Source organism: Triturus cristatus, chromosome 7 (genome assembly GCF_964204655.1).
Source record: "Triturus cristatus chromosome 7, aTriCri1.1, whole genome shotgun sequence".
NCBI lineage: Eukaryota > Metazoa > Chordata > Amphibia > Caudata > Salamandridae > Triturus > Triturus cristatus.
In genome coordinates, this window is record NC_140590.1 from 479,879,462 (window position 1) to 479,897,673 (window position 18,212).

The following is an 18,212-nucleotide window of genomic DNA, read 5'->3' on the forward strand; positions in this document are numbered from 1 at the left end:
GCTGAGCAATTTATGTACATTAATAAAACCATTATCTCAAGGAACAGAGAGCCACTGGCACAACGGACAAATAGTCGGGGAATTAGATAAGCGTCCCCCAGAATGCCTCACCATCAACAAAAGAGACAAATTAAAAATCATAGCACCTCTCGTAATTACTGAAAATGTCCATACTGTGGTATCGGAGAAACAGATCCACAAGAATCAGAAAGGAGAGGCCAAAGAGACAAGAACAGTGGATAATGAATTGCCTGAAGATCCACAAACTGAGAGGGCTGACAATCTTCTAAATGCAAAGCAAAGGAGGGCAAACAAACGTAAAGGCAGGAATCAAAAAATAAAACTGGATAGAGTAGGATTCAGTCACCTCTTTGGGTCATCACTCAATCAAGATGGACTAAATAATATCCAAACCGACGATGAAGACGCAGAGACTATCAATGAGACTGACAAGAGGGAAGGAAGAGAAGTTTATCACCAAGAAGAAACTAAGAGACCCTCTCCACCAAGTTTGGAACAAAGAAAAAAACAACAAAATCCAGTTCAAAGAAAGCAAGGCGGTCTGATCACCAATTCTACAAAGAATCTTAATGAAAATAGTGGAATAATGCCTGGGAGCGAAAGTGCCCAGCACCCCCTAATTAAAATAAAGGGGAGAGTTATGGAAGAGTTAGATGTGAACAAATCGGCACAAAGTAGACAAACATTGATATCTACACAAACAAGAGTGATCCCAAGATTAGACATGAATGAACGTACAAGTGGTGGGGGACCTGAAAAACCAGTCCTCAGATCAAGGGACTGTAATCAAACAACAACCATAGGTGGACAACAGAAAATACATGGCGAAGGGAGTAATGGAGTGGAATCTTCCTTATATCAAGCTCTACCTAAAGAAATGCAAGGAACCGGACTAGGACATGAAGGAACTGCCGAAAACACAAACAAAAGGAAGCCGGAAGACATTAGAAACACAACGGCAAATATTGTATGGTTCACCCCGGACTACAATTCGAAAGGTAGTCATGACATACTGAACAGAGGGAACATCCTACGGCTCTTATCTCATATTCCATCTCTGGCTAGCGTGACTACCTTGGATCTAGTCTCCATCGAATTTACTGTAGTAGTAGGCTCGAAGGCGGAAAAAACAAAGGCAACATGGACTACTTCTTCAGTTGCACAGAACATACTGGCCGAGAGCCAAACTTTTCAAAACTGGGGAATCTCAATTGCCCCTTATACAAAACCAAAATATCCTGATTTATTAATCCCTGCAGGAAGAGATGGAGCACAGAATTGTGTCAATAGACCTGGAATGTCAGTACTCCGAGGTGCAATAGGGAACACTGGAGGAGGAACCAGGGAGGACCTGGAATTCACAGGACATGCCTTAGATGGCACGTCAACAGGCCCACCTGATCTGAGATGGATTGCCAGAACAATTAATAATCGAGCAAAATGACCAACTATGGACCTTCCTACATCGAATGGATACAATAACTACAGAATTTGCTCATGGAATGTCAATGGTCTTGCATCTAAAATGAGCAATCAAGAATTTGTCAGCTATATAAGATCTTTTGACATCATGACCTTTCAAGAGACGTGGCAAGAAGAACCTCCGCATCTGCTTGGCTTTTTGCGTTTCAATACAAGTGCGGTGAGAGCTGCAAAATATGGCCACCTCCAAGGGGGCCTTGTGACCTATGTCTCAGCGGCAAGTGTCCATGAGATCAAGGCACTTGGGCCGCCCAGTCCCAACCTGTTGATATTAAATCTTCTCACCTCAGAACATGGCAAGAGGGGCGCAAACCTAATTCTAATCAAGGCCTACGTTCATCCAAAAAGGAAAGCAAAGGTAATAAAAGAACTATGTAGTTACCTAGAGGAAACTACACTTAAAACATCGAATATGGATGTCGTGCTCACTGGTGATTTTAATCTTAACCTGATGGGGAACACAACAGATGATGAAAAGTATCTTCAAGATATAGCCTGGAATATACCATACCAAGCGCCTTTAGAAACATCAAAATACACTAAATTAGATAAACAGGCATTAGAGAACTTTGAGTCCTTCAACATTAGAGTACTAAATGGAAGACTCATCGAAGATACCCCACCAGCATGCACGTTTCACTCATCAAGGGTTAGTAAAATCTTGGATTACACGTTTATGTCACTATCTCTCTTTCACTTCGTGACCTCCTTCAAAATAGGGCATAAAACTGAGAGTGACCATTGCCCCCAGGAAATCACACTGAATATCTGCAAGCCCAAATTTGAGCAGTCCTTGGTACCTACTGACTCAGTTTACACCGTTAATTACAAAAGGATTAAATATTCGGCAGCAAATGAGGGAGGCTTGCATGACATGGCGATACTGCATTTTGAGGGGAGAATCAGGGCAAGCGAAGTTGAGAAATGGGAGTGTTTTACAAAAACAATGGCAGGCTACTCCACAACACCGAAATTTGAATCAAGACGGCCAGTCAAAAATATGACCTCGCTTACAAAGGAACATCAAGCGAAGATATCACGTTTAAAGAAAAGTATCTATCAAATAATGCGTCAACTTAGGTACTCTCCAAGTGACATGGTGAAACAAGTTTGCTTATGGAAATTGAAGGCTTCCTTAAAAAAAACAAAGTGGAAAGCAAACAAAGAAATTGAGGACAGTTTATGGGCAAAACTACAGGCTGACATAAAACAGAACGATGGGGCGAAATTCTGGAAATCAATCAACTCTTTTTTAAATCCCGTGCATGACGGAATATCCTCTAATATCAGTGAAGCTGCATGGTCAAAGTATCTTCAAGATCATTTTACACAACAAAAGGCCTCTGACTTTGAGTTAGGAAATGAGGGTAATAAATTAACAATAATGCGTGTAAACTCACATAAACAAGCATGTGGCAATAAAATCATGAAAACAATAGAGACAAATCTACAAAAGATTATCACGCAACAAATTAAAAAGGGAAGAAGGGAAGGGGCCCCAGGCCCGAATGGCATACCTCCCATCCTTTACAAACAGAACGATAGGGAATGGGCTGGAGGACTAGAGCCACTATTTAATGAAATTATACAGTTTAATAGATTACCTGCTTCCTGGAAGGGCTCAATTATTTCTCCTATACTCAAATCAGGGGATAAATCACAACCAAGCAACTATAGGCTGATTGCCCTCATGGACAATGAGGCCAAGTACTTCGCCGGGATCCTCTTGGAAGAATTACAATCCTGGGCTATAGAAAACTCCTTAATCCCTGTAAATCAAACAGGTTTTGCTAAAACTGTTGGAACAACAACGAACATCTTGACAATGGGCCTGTTAATCGATAAAGCCAAAATTACTAAAATGCCACTCCACCTGTGCTTTATTGATTATAAGGCAGCCTTCGATTACATCAATCGGAATCTCCTGTGGTCCAAACTGAACAAATGGGGGGATCCCGAGGCCCTTGTTAGATCTACTTATTAACCTGCATAGTGACACCTGGATACAGGTGAAGTTGGGTGATGGATCTCATCTGTCCAGACGCATCCCAACAAACAAGGGCTTAAAATAGGGATGTGTCTTGGCCCCAACCCTTTTGAATCTGTTCTTAGGTGATCTAATTCTGATTTTAAATAACTGTAACTCCCATGCACCGAAACTAGGAGGCCAAATATTACCATCATTACTATATGCGGATGACATAGTGTTAATTAGTCAAACAAAAATAGGGTTACAAAACCTTGTAGATGCAACTCGGTTGTATTCAGATGACAATCAACTTACGATAAATCTACAGAAGACACAAACTATGTCAAAAGGGAAAACCAACTATGGCTGGTTCTGGAATAATAACCGTATTGACAATACAACAGTGTATAAGTATCTGGGAGTCAAAATTGACAATAGTGGCCAATTTACCATTCAGAAAGCAAGCATTAGAGGAAAGGGCATTTCGATTTCTATTTCATTAAAAAAATTAAATGGTAAGCTCACCAGTCCCTCTCTCTTGCCCCTGGCACAAGTTATGAGAGCAAAACTGTTGCCCACAATTACCTATGGGAGTGAAGTACAGAGAGGTAGGGACGCGGTGACCCTAGATAGAACTGTGGCATTAGCATACAGAACCATATTCAGCCTGCCAAAACAAACCTCTCTGGCCCAACTCAGGCTGGAATTTGGAGTACAGAAGCAGTCTTTGGCAAGACAAGGCGCATATATAATGACTTGGGATAAGGTCCGATAGGCAAATAAAGGAACCCTAAACAGCTACTTATGGTCAGAACTAGAACGGTATCCGGCATCGCCAGCCGCCAAATACTTGAAAAATAGCCTAGGGAATCTAGGGTTACAGGAGCTGTGGAATACTCCTACCAACCATACTACGATCAAAAGAATAGTAAAAAGAACAATAAAACATCTCTCATGGATTGAAGATAAAGCGTGTGTTGCAAAGAGGTCACATGGGTGGTTCATTCTAAACTCCTACTCCAAACAAGGCCATCAGAGTTATCTTGATCTCGGGTACTCACGTTATATAAAATTTAAGTTTCTCAGATATAGACTGGGCGTGTTACCATGCACACGCCATTTTCCGCAGTGGCTGAGGGTTAATGGGGGTCCCCTCTGTCGCCTATGTGGCAAGGCGTCTGAAGACATGGAACATTTGCTGTGCTCCTGCGAGAAGCTGTTGGTGGAAAGGAAATGGTTACTGAAATACCACTTCAACCAGCGTGGAATACGCTCACGAAGACAGGCAGTTCTTGCCTGTTTTACACCTAGCGACCCGCAGTTGAACTGTAGCCTGGTGAAGTTCTTGAAGGAGGTAGAAACAAAGATGCCGAAGACTGACCTATCGTCATGTTTTTAGAGGCCCTGAAATTAAGCAGAATCCTATCTACAATGTACCAATTATGGAAGGTGGAAAGTGGAAGAAGAGTGAATACTGGAACTTGCCCCCTTGCCCTAAATTACATTGAGAACAATATGTTTATTATTTTATTCTCATTAATATATTACATTTTATGAATTTTTGAAAGGAATGATAAATATAGATTTTAGGTGAATGTAATTTTATTTAAGTGATGAATAATGTATTAATCACACATTAGTGTTTGATTCTCCTAAGGATGAATTGCAATGGTTTTAATTAACTATGCTAATAAACTATTACTTACTTACTTACTTACTTACTTATCTTAGTGATTATGTGAGCCCCTTTTTCGTATATTAGTGATTATGTGAAATTATATTTTCCTCCAAGTGTGTGGGGCATAATTCTAAAATCTAAAAAAAAAAATGAATGTGTGTTTTAGCAAATTTCTTATGTTAACAAAATCTTATATATTTCATATTTCATTTGGAAATTGTTAATATATATCATATTGTACAAAGGGAAGGAGATGAGTTATGATGTCATTTGTTGTCATAATTCTAAAGTAAGAATAGTGGGTGCTGAGAATTCCAACACTGTTAGTTGCATTCTGACTGTCAAGCAAGGATCACACTCGGTTGTGTGCTGCATCAAACTACTTTAATATACAACTATTCTGTATCATTCTTCATTCCCCTTTACAATAGGCGGCTAAAATCAGACACGATGACCCGTTTGAATGAAGCAAAAGGTTTAATCTGAACAAAGGCTATTATTAGTTGGAGTTGGAAGAAAATATATCACAACATTACCTGCTCATGATTCAACTGCTCAACTTTAAAATTGGCAATAATGTCTGGGGAGCGCTCTGGAATGACCTTGCTGGAGGCATTTGATAGGTTCCTGTTGTGCTTCCTGTGGGCTGTTATGGCTAAAATGGGGTTAGGAGATAATTGTATTATCTCTGTTAACTAGCTTTATACAGCTTGTATAATCAGTTTTGGTGGAATATCAGAGAAAGTTGTGGTTAATCGAGGAATTAGACAGGGTTGTTCCCTGTACCCCTTGTAATTTGCTCTGTATTTGGAACCATTTATTAACAAATTAATATATCTCTATAGTATTTCCCTGCTGCAGCTCAGATCCAAGGTCCTGGTGACTGGCAGTGAATTCATGATAATACAGAAAAATCCTACTAGACTTAAATTGATGAGACTATCGGCACCTGTTAGGTTAGGCTCATGTTGCACATGTCTGACTACCTACATGAGTTTTTATGAAATTCATTTTTATTGATTGCTCTGTCAGTCTATGGGTCTATTAGAATGTCAGGCGGATCGCCCGACATTCTCCTCCGCCCGCATGTCATTTCCCCCTGCCATATTAGGATGGCGGTGGGTACCCCGGAGGCCGGAAAGACCGTCCGCCGGTTTTCCGCCGGTCACACAGGTGACCAGGCAGAAAAGGGGCCTGATATGGTGGCGGTGTCTCCTAGACATCCATATTATGATGGAACGGAAAGGCATGCAGTTTTCTCAGTTGGGGACCCGTTGCGGGCCCCCAGGATGTTGGAGGGGTGGGGGAGCACATGGGGGTACCTATGTTACCCCCCTGCATTGGCACAGACAAAGTGGCAGGCACCGCACGGTGCCTGTCACCTTGTGCATGCCAAGGTACGACGTGCATTCCCAGCATTGTGGCGGGCGGTGCTCACAGCACCACAATGCTGGGAATAGAGGATGCCACCGCCACGGTGGCGGTGGCATCCTAATTGCCGGTGCGGGACCGCTGAACCACTGGCGGCCGGTCCCAGCACCGCCAGGGTGGCGGGCGGACAAAAGTTCGCCCGCCTTCCTAATCGGCCCCTATGTATCTATAACTGTTTCTGGTATTATGGTGGTATGACAAATGTATTGCTTTTATTGGACAGATAATATGAAATTTGCAATTGTATTTATGCTGGTGTCATGGTTATGGTGTCAGTATTTTAACCTTTCATACTGTTCCAATTTAAAAAGAAAAACATTCTCTGCTCATTAGGTTTGTTCAGATACAAGAGGCTCAGCTTTACAGTATCCTCAGAACTACTTCAGGAGGCAATCCGCATAACCTACAACCAGTAGCCGGTGCTTTAGATTACAGTGATGAAATTCTAGTGTTAGGGCATCAAATCAAGATACTGCTTCAACACAAGTATGTCAGACACTCTCTGATGCAAACCTCACAACAAACGATGGAAAATATGTGTTCCACAAGATAAAACAAAGGTTCTTTGGACACATTTTTAAAGAAAAGGGAATGACACCAGATCCAGACAAAGTGAAGGCACTCACAAGCACTCCCATCCCACCTTTGTTGCCAGATATTGTGTCGCTGTACCGAGTTGGACTTGCAAGTCTGGGGCAATTGGCACACTGCAAGAAGGTATGAGGAGAATTCTTTAGTGACTCCTACTTGTCTGCATGCAAATAGGCTTTTAGGAGATCATGTCTTTGTGGCTCCCTCTGAACTTCAGCCTAAGTAACATCCCTGTCCCCTTTGCCATACCCTTTGAGAGTAGTCATTATCCTGCAGGATCAGATAAAGTCCAGACTCCTAGCCCCTTGAAGAATGTTTCACAGATATTCCCCATTTCTGGCCAAAAGCTAAAAGCCCTGTTGAAAGTATATTTTAGCCGACCTGCAAATAGCAATGTATCTTCTTGCGTGACCCACAGGCCAGTTTATTTCCTCAGAAAAATCTCAGCCTGATGCTCAGGGAATTTAAAGATTTTTAGCAAGTTTCCATAAAGCTACTTTCCCTAAATTCCAACACATAGCGGCCGATTCCGATCGGGGCCCTTCCGACCGATTCGGATCATGTCGGCCGGATTCCTTTCTGACCGAGCCATTCCGATGGGCTCGGTCGGAAAGGAATCCGACACGGATTTCTGGATTGCGGACGACTGCCTAGGAGAGCCCGCCCGTCGTCCGGAAATCTCCCAGTACTTCCCCGGCCGCCTCTTTGCGACCGAGGAAGTATGATGGCAGCTTTTCACTGCCTTTTCGTGCTGTTTTTTCCGGCACAAAAAGGCAGTCGGAAACTGTCTTTGGAGGCCACCTGTAGGTCCCCCATGGGTGTGAGGCTGCCGAATGGCAGCCTGGCAGCACCTATGGTGCCCCTCTGTGGATCCTTGCACCCGGTGGCAGGCTCCTTGGGGTGCTGCCCACAGGGTGCAGGGATGAACTGCACCCCTGCTTTCAAGGATATTCGGTCGCATCGTACTAGCAGGGCCATAACCAACGACAGCAGGTCGGTCGGTTACGGCTCCTGACCGATGTCGGACGGACCTGAGTCCGTCCGACATCGGAATCGGCCTCAAAATGTCAGATGTCTGCCCTCTTTGTGTGCTTCTAACTTATTTTCCATATTGTAATCTCTTTTAGCTTCATCTAATCTATTTGAATTGATACAACTGACTCTGGGGGCTGTACTACATACCAAAGTCCCTTCCACAGTTTTGGGCTAATGGTTGTCTTAAGAAGTTGCAGAGCTTGAACAGCGCAAGTTTACCGTGTTAGACGGAGATAAGTGGTTGCTTGTCACACAAACTCTAAAAGCATGTGTTGCTTTTGGCTTGAAATATGAAAGGGCTCAAGACAGTTTATGGCTTCGCAACGGACAGGGACGACTTTCGCAGGAGCTGATATAAGTACCTGATCTGGACCAGGAATTGCAACCACATATAGAAAGATGCCATGAGAGATCGGGGAAGCGCGCTGAAGTGAGCCTGCACACCGTGAGGGGAACGGTTGTCCGTGGAGAGTGTTTTCTGTTTTCTCTGCCTCGCCTCACCAGCATTTCCTAAGCCGTGAGGGGAACGGCTCTAGTCCGTCTAAAACTACATCACCCAGAGGGCTTTGCGCAGCCAGCGCATTTGTCACAGCTGAGGGGGAGGAGGCCCTTAAAAGATCGAGGCGCCTCCCGCAGCGCGGAACGCGCGCGGGCAGAGCCCGGGTGAAGCCCGGGCAAAGGGCGGGCCCTATGTGGCCCTCAGAGGCCTGAAGAGACTGGGCTGGGCCCGAGACCCTGGTTCTGTGAACTGATTTCTCTTATTTAAAGTAACAAGTGAGACTTTAATTCTTTTTAATTATTTGTGTATAATCGCATTGCAATTCCAACACGTATTGTTACTATTTAGGATGTCTAAGGCTAAAAATGATAAAACTGCAACTGGCCATAGTACTATTGACAATTACATGGTAAAAAAAGTCACTCTGATTAACAGTGAACGCAGGGCATCTCTAGGGAAAGGGCCCCCTGCAACAGCACTGGTTGAGACGCTGCCTCTGACAGCGATGGTCGCTGAGGGAGAGGCCAGTGTCAATGGTGCTGCTGGAGAAAACCCGGTCACGCCGATTGTGGTAAGGGCTGAGGTCCATATAGATCAACAAGATATATCCAGTGAGGATTTGGAAGAAGTTCCGCCAGCTATAAGGCCGGTACGCAATTGTAGGTGAACACAGATAAAAGGGGGTGGGAAACAGAAGAAAAAACCTACTGTTGTAGACTTTGCTGATGTTAATGTCCCACTTAATAATCCCTTTGTGTTTACTGGAAACAAGGTGAATAACTTTAATGCTAATATTGCACAACTGGTTGCCCTTATAAAAAATCTTGAGTCTAAATTAGAATCTAAGGTAGAGGAGGCTATCAGACCTTTAACCATTAAGATAGACACTCTAACAGCTGAGGTGTCCAGGCTTGGCGGCCTGGTATCTTCGTACCAGGCTGCAGTTACTGGATTAAGGGATAAACCTGGGGAAGGCAGACAGGCAGGGTTGGTGTGGGGAATAACTCAGTCAAATCCCATCAATGTGACGGCAGTACCTACCACTGCGAGTATGGCACCTACATTAGCAACCACACCAGCCACTCAAGTAACAATGGATCCACAGATTCAATCTGACCCTGTATTAAGACAGGGAACAGATAGTAGGTCGCACAGAAGTAAAGGTTATCTTAACCTACCGCCTGACTGTGCGTCATTTGTGGTAGTCCTAACTAATGTCCCACCCTGCGGTACCAATCCTGCCTCACCCTATGACGAGTCTCATGCCTCACTTAAAAACAAAACAGTGTCATGGCTTAACAAAAACTGTGGCTTCCCAATTGCATATTCTGATCAGATTCTGGCAGTCAGGCGGGTGAATTGGGTGGGCCCATCGAAAAAAATGGGAAGCGGAGACTGCATTGTTGTGAACTTCAAACATCCCCAACATGTGGCCACCGCTCTCTTAAGAGCTTCGTCACTGATATACAATGAGAGCAGTATATGTGTTCGACCTTTGGGGTATTTTTACGCCCATCTTTGTCATAACTCCCCCCAACAAAGGCTGTTTAGTTCAGTGGCTGAAACTCAGACCCAGGTTATGGATACCCACTTTCAGTATAATATTGTTAATCGGAGGGGACTGGGAAACGTTACCAATACACAGAATAGACCTTACTTCTCGGCCAAACCTAATCCTGGGTTTAACATCAACACACTGAACAGGTACGATCTTCTATCTGGCCTGGACATGTGCGACTGACATGAGATCCCTGTGGGTCAGGGCATCTCAATCTCAGACGAATTGGTGTCTATTCCGAACTCACAGGATAAAAACTATGGTAGCAATGTTGTCTCGTGGAACATTGCGGGGTTGGCTGCAAAAATGACAGACATAAATTGGGTCAACTACATTAAGCAATTTAAAGTTATCTGCCTACAAGAGACTTGGCTGGTTGAATGTGATCTTTTTCTAGAAGGGTACAAGGCCTTCTATGTCCCGGCCACACCATCACTAAGAGGCAGACCTAAGGGTGGGCTGGTGATTTTTGTTTCTATCCTTGTTACCTGTAAAATTAGCAGAATTGATGCAAATGATCCTGGTATGATGGGCTTTGTTTTAAATGGGGTACACTGCCGAGTATGTCTAGTGAATTTTTATAATGCTGCCAATGTCACTTCAGTACCTAACTCCGTATCTGCCTTGCATGCCTTTCTCACTTCCTCTCTAAAGGATTTCAATCATAACCTCATGATTGTGGGGGATCTCAATGTTCACTTGTGTGGAGACCCTCTGCACAAATGCATAAATGATTTAAGTTGTGAGCGTATGGAGGGACTCCACCTGGATCACACAATGGCTGGGGAACTATGCAATGCTCTCCTGGATAACCTGGACCTCTCCCTGGCCATGACGCTCAGGGATCCATTTAAATGTTTTGATACTCCCACCTTTAAGGGGCATGGGAGGGGCACTTTTATTGATCACATGCTGTTGTCAGCAACACTGCTGCCTTTACTGGATTTGTTTGATATTGTTCCAAGCGAATTCAGTGACCATAATCCTTTAACAATCTGTTTGAAGGGACCCTGGTTTTCTAAGGAAAGACTGATATGTAACTCCGGGAGGCTGGGTACTACAGATGGAAGGCGGCGACTTAAATGGTCAATGGTGACTCCAGATTTATTGTATAAAAACATTGTAGACACATGTACTGAGGATATTGTGAACTGCACTCAGGTGGGGGCAGACCCTCGACGGGTTCTTACTGCTTATCAAAATCTGTCGGAGAAGGTGTCAGAACTGATGTTGGTCCCAGTAAAGACGAGTGTGGGAAAATGTGGGCCAAGATGGTTCAATCATGATTGCTCCAAAGCTGCTAGTAACCTTAGGCTAGCACTGGCAGCTATTCCGAGAGTGCAGGAAAATGTCAAACTGTGTCGCAGGGAATATAAGTCCATTCTAAAATCCCATAAGGAGTCGCTAAGAGTAGAAGCGTGGAATGAGTTACTTGATCCCTCTACCTTAAAATCCAGCACCAGATTTTGGACAATAATTAAAAAAACATTCCTGGTAGAAGACCCGGGTAATGGTCTGGATTGCTGTATTACCAAGGAGGAGTGGGAACTTCATTTCAAACAATTACACTCTTCTGGGTTACCTGTCACAAGTGAGAAATTGCTTGATGCTAGGGGAGGTGCTATTAGGTTTACTAATGTTGAAGTTATGGTGGCCATTGAAGGTCTCACTGCTAGAAAAGCTCCAGGGCCTGATGGGATCCCCCCAGACTTGTATAAGTCTGATCCACACTTTTGGGCGCCCATCCTGGCTGCAGTATTTAATGCAGCTGCCAAAGTGGGCTGTCCTATCTCCTGGGGACTATCAACGATTGTTCCCGTTTTTAAAAAAGGAGATAAGGGCAGTCCTCACTGCTACCGGCCAATTTCACTAATTGACTCCATAGTCAAAATTATGGGGAGAATTCTACTACAGAGAATAACATGTTGGGCGATCGAAAATAACATCATGTCGATTTCTCAGTATGGTTTCTGTGGGGGGCGCTCCACCATAACCCAGTGCCTTAACCTATTTCTTGTATTGAGCAAATATACCACTGTACAGAGGGGAACTGTCCATCTTGCCTTCATGGACCTTTCTTCAGCCTTCGACTGTGTCAACAGGGGGAAGGGCTGTGGAGGTCCATGAGGGAGAAAGGTGTGGATCCAGGGATAGTTGACTTTTTGGTGGATATGCACAGTAATACCAGTGCTAACGTCAGATATTCTGCAAACGGGGACACCACTGGTAACTTCGATATAAAGAAGGGAGTGCGTCAGGGTTGCATTCTTGCCCCCTTCCTTTTTAATTTGTATATTAATGATTTAGATGATTATCTACAGAATGTACAGGCAGATTGCCCCAGAGTCGGCAGGCGGGGTATTCCAGTTCTTTTATACGCAGATGATGCAGTTTTAATTTCAAGAACGGAGAAGGGACTCCAGGCGCTTTTAAATGCTTTTAACATTTTTATGTCTGACCGAAATCTATTGGTCAACAACTCTAAATCATATATAATGCATATTGGCCATAAACCCAAAAAGAATTTTATCTTTAAATCGGATGATGTCCCAATACCAGTCACAGAAACATTCTCATATCTTGGTGTCCTGTTTGATACCAAGCTTAACTGGGGCCCACATTTGGCCAAAAAGAAAGGTGAACTGATAAGGGCTAATGCTTCTGTTTTTAACTTTGCGACAAAACTGGGTAAGAAGCCAATCAACGCAATGATTAAGCTGTACAATGCTAAATCTGTTGCTACAGCTGCATATGGCAGCGAACTTTGGGGATATGTGGCTGGAGAACAGTTGCAGGTTGCCGAAAACAATTTCCTAAAACGTCTACTTTGTGTCCCCACCAGTACACTCAACCTGACAGTACACGAAGAACTGGGAATCCAGTATCTAAGTGATATTTTTTCCTTAAGGCCTTTGATTTGTTGGGTGAAACTGTGGATAAATCAGGACATACCTCTTACCCATTTGATTGTAAGAGATCTTATATCTCAGGACAAACATATGTGTGTCCCCTGGTTAAAATATCTGAAATCCTGCTTTTCCAGGCTTGGCCGCCTGAATCTGTTTGAAAATCTTAGCGGAATTGTAAAGGGGGATATAACAGCAATCAAACAAGCCTTTTATAAGGATAAGTTGGCTCAAAGGGAAAGTGAGGAGCTTTTGAAACCAAGAATTAGGAAATATGTGATGTTAAAAACTTGTGAAAGCATGGAGCCATATTTAATGAGTAATTTCACCTCTCATGAGAAATTCTTGTTGACTAGGTTTAGATTTGACATCTTCCATCATCTTTTAATACGACCGAAGTCAGACATTTTTAACGAGGTTGCAGCACCCTGTGGCTGCGACGGGAAGTCTCCTCAGGATATGCTGCATTTTATGTTTTTATGTAGTTTTTATGAATATCCCCGCAAACGTTATCTTGTTGCACTCTTAAGGAAACTTAATTTTAACCAAATCAAACCTGCCTTTTTTTATTTGCAGCTTTTGTACAGTGATAGCGTCTTACAGGTTAAAGAATTTTTAAAATTAACTGTCAAATTAAGGAATTGCCTAGACCAATGATGTTGTACTTACTATCTGTACTTTACCATGTATCTGGATCAAGTTATTGGCAATGGGCTACGTGTAATATGATTTTTTGTATGTGACTATGAACTATTGTAATAGTATGAATAATGTTTTTTTAATCGTATTGTTTACGTGTGTACTTTTATGGTGTGAAATATAACCGAATAAAGTCTCTATTGAATTGAAAGGGCTTTTTAATATATCTTAAGTAAAGAACGTAACATAACACATCACATACACAAGGCAACATAACAACACAAGTAAAACATAATAGTACACATAAACAAAACACTCAAAACAGAACTTAACACAACTGCTGCAGTACAATAAAGAAAAGTCCCATTGCTATAATGCTGCACAAAATAGCAACATAAAAGCAAGATGGTGGAGGTCAGGGCTTCCACCAACCGGTTGGGCTGGTGGGTCACCTGCCATAGTGTACATGACCTAGTAATGTAAATTCTGTCTCTCTCTGCACACAGTGCTCATTTGAAATGCTGTCCAGTGTTCTGGGGACATAGGAGCTCTAAGGCCAGGGTACTGTGCTGAGGGGGCCCCCTAGAGATTGGGGGCCCCTGCACCACAGGGGCTGTGGGAGCCTATGAAATGCCACTGGACATAATCCTTCAAATCAGGAGTATCCCTGATGGGGGAGGGTGCAGAGAGAGAATATCGAGTAAGAAATATCGAATTGCACAAATATCGTGGTAAAAATATCGTGGGTCAGGAATATCGACAGAAAAATCCTCGTGGTCAAGAATATCGATTTTAGGTAAGTAATATTGATTTAAAAAATAGCGAAGTGTTTAATATCGTTTGTAAAAATACAGTTGTTAAAAATATCGATTTGTGATTAAGGTTATGTATTTTAGTATATATTTTATATGTGTGTGATGTTTGTTTTTTTGCATAAGAATTGTTTGTATTTTTATTATGTGTGTTAAAATTTTAGTAATTATTTTTTAAAAATTAATTGAATTTTGCGTTTTTAGTTCCGTAGCGGATTGTGGATTTATAGGGGAATAGGGTGGGAAGTAATTTAATTATATCAAATTTATTGATTATTTATAGTAGTTATTCATTTATTATTTATTTGAAATTTGCGTTTTTAGTTCCGTAGCGGGTTGTGGGTTTATAGGGGAATAGGGTGGGAAGTAATTTAATTATAGAATATTAATTGGATAATTTTTATTAATTAATATTTGTTTAATTGTGATGTTATAGTGTTACTTGTGTAAATTAATGTATTAATACTTGTTTAATAATTAGTTGTTAATTAATTTAAATTAACTAATTAGTAATTACTTATGGAAATTATGTAATTAATTTTATGTGTGTGTTGGGGGGATTATAGATGTAAATGGTGGGAAAGGTGGGAAGTAATTGTTTTATTGATGAATTATTAATTAGTTGTTAATTGATTTTAATTAATTATTTAGTAATTAATTATGGTAATTGTGTACTTAATTTTAGGTGTGTTGTGGTTTTTATAGGTATAAATGGTGTGAAAGGTGGAAAGTAATTTTTTATTGTTTTAAATAATTTGTTTGTTAATATTTGCTCCTTTAAAATAAATATTGTTTATTAATGTATTTATTAATTAACTTTTCATAATATGTGTACCTTTTTGTTATATGTAATTAAGATTATAATATGTGTTCTTTTTGTATGTTTATTATATTTAATTGCATATTTTAAAATATTGTTTATTTATTTCTAAGATTTTTTTAGTTTTTTTAATTGTTTAAATATTATTGGTAATTTTTGTTTCTTTGCTAAATGCAACACTTTCTCTACTGTTGCACTCACTGGAGTGGGAATAGTAATTTTCACCCCTCCACTATCCAATACTTTCCCTTCTGTTGCTCTCATTGGAGTGGGGAAAGTAATTTTTACCTCCCACTATGCAACACTTTCCCTACTGTTGCACTCATTGCAGTTGGAATAGTAAATATAATTATTTAGCTACCCAACATTTTTCCTACTGTTGTATTTATTGTTTTGACAAATGTAAGTTTTAATTTTGTTTGAAGAGTTTAATGTTTTAATTAATTATAGATTAGTTTTAATTTGCAATTATTGATATATGTATATATTTAATTGTTATATAATTTAAATAATGTTTACATTGATTGTGTGTTTATATTATTGTTACTTAATTTAATTTTTATATTTAGTTAACATTGATGTTACATTTTTGTTGTTGTTAAAGACAATAATAATATTTTATATATTTAATAGAAATGATTTTATTTATATTTTTAACTTCGATATTTTTGATTCAATATTTTTGTACTTACCTGTTTAGGTATAGAGAGTCAATATATTTACAATCTATATATTTTTTTCGATATTTACCACTGATATTCTATCAGTGAACCGACATAGGTCAGAGGTGCTTGAAAGGCAATTAGATCATCTAGAGCCCACATCGAAGAAAAACTAGTGCAGGCTTTTTTGTGTTCTGATCTCTTGTGTTCTGGTATCTATGTGCATATTATTTCATTTTGAGTTATAAAATATTTCTTCGTTATGAAATAACCAATAAGTTGCTACCCGAATACCCCCGATAACAGGAAAGAAAGAAAAGTTTTTATGCATGTTTTTGCACTTATGTATATCCATCTTTATTGAGATTTTGAAATATTCAGCAGCGACATAGAGGGAAATAATATGAAATTCATGCCTCATGTGCTTCAGTTCAGTCATCTGCCTGCCATACATGGTCCTCATGCATGTATTGTTGTGATTAACAGTATAAATTAAAAGAAACAAGCCATTCTACCCCCACCCTCTGTTGCCGAACTGTTTGTTTATGCCTATCCAGTTATAAAAACCGTAATTCTAATCCAGCAGCTATTTCTTTCTGCTCATGTATCCCACTCATTCTTTCACGGAGGGTGTTTGTTTGACACTGCCTCTACCGCCCATGCATCCATAGGCGACATTTTAATATTCCTTCTCAGCAAAGCTATCAGTGCTGTCAATTCGGCACATGTCTATTTGATTACGTCATGTAACATTTCCAAAATATTGCTATATTTATTGTAGCTAAGACCAGTGCTCAATTAACAAATTTACACTGCTCCCTAGTAAGTTTGGTTCTTCTGATTTACTATAATAAACATAGTAACAGTTCACGTAAAATTTCATGTTCCGGTGCCTCTTTTATCACTACCAGAACCAGCATTTTATGAGTGTCTGAAAACATCTTGGGCAAACGTCTTCAGTTCTGATATACATTTTAGCAATCCTATGTGGCTGATAGATAACATTGGTAGACCTAATTAATTTGGGTGAACCTAAGTCAAGCAATTTTAGTCACCTTGTTAAAACATTCTTGTTTTGGTCTCCTTATCATCTTCTGCTATCTGCTCCAAGCGATCCTTCCCAAACGCCCCTTGCCCGAATGGCGTCAACTTGAAAAGTGGGGGACAAAGTGGTACTTAAAATTATTCCTGCATGCATGCAAGCGTAAGTCTGCTTGAAAGTGTGCTGGATTTTGAAGGTTCCTGATTTTCAGTGGGTCAGGTTAACTTATTTGCTGAAGTAAGAGCCAGTTAACACCACATGGGAATCTTGAGGGCATATGTAGTTTTTTAGCCCTGATCTGTGTGTGTTTCTCTGCCAGTAGTATCCAACCACTTTGACTTCCCTCAGGGGCTTCTTAGTAGGACTGGAATTTCCCAGCAGTACACTAATCATTGGTGTCCCTGGCATACATGCTTCTATCTCTAAGGTGTCTTGCTCTCTTGGATTGCCATCCAGCCTTTGGTTTCATCGGCTGTGCCACTAGATACTAAATCATGTGCCGCTCTGCAAGGAAGGTATCATTTTTTTCCTCTTTCCTGTCCATATGAGGTCTGACAACAAACGGTTTGATTCAGAAAAACAGATCTGTTTCAAAACCACAGATATTAGGTTGAAAAGCAGCCTGGGCAGAACTACCATATTAATTGAAAACCTTCCCAGTGAGGGCAACTTAGTCCAAAAAATGACTAAGTACTGAAAAGAACTCACTGCCTCCCCAACATTATGATATATCCAAACATTTAAGTATTTGAAAGTATCTGGAGTATATTTGAATGGAGTCTCTGTGTCATAATTTTAGTCCTGGAAATAGGTGGTCCTGAGTCCAGAAACCTCACCATGGTCAGATAATAATCTCAATACAGTGGCGTAGCATGGTAGTTGGGGGCAGCAGCCTCGCCCCCGCTTTTACCTGTGGCCATCGCAGGACGGCAACCACAGGAATCACCAGCACCCACCTGCTCCTACATGTGGCAAACACTGGGGCTGCCACAGGTGGCAAATGCTCTCGCTAACCCGCTGTCTCAATTTACCTAGAAGATTGGACTACGGGTCACATAGATTAGCAA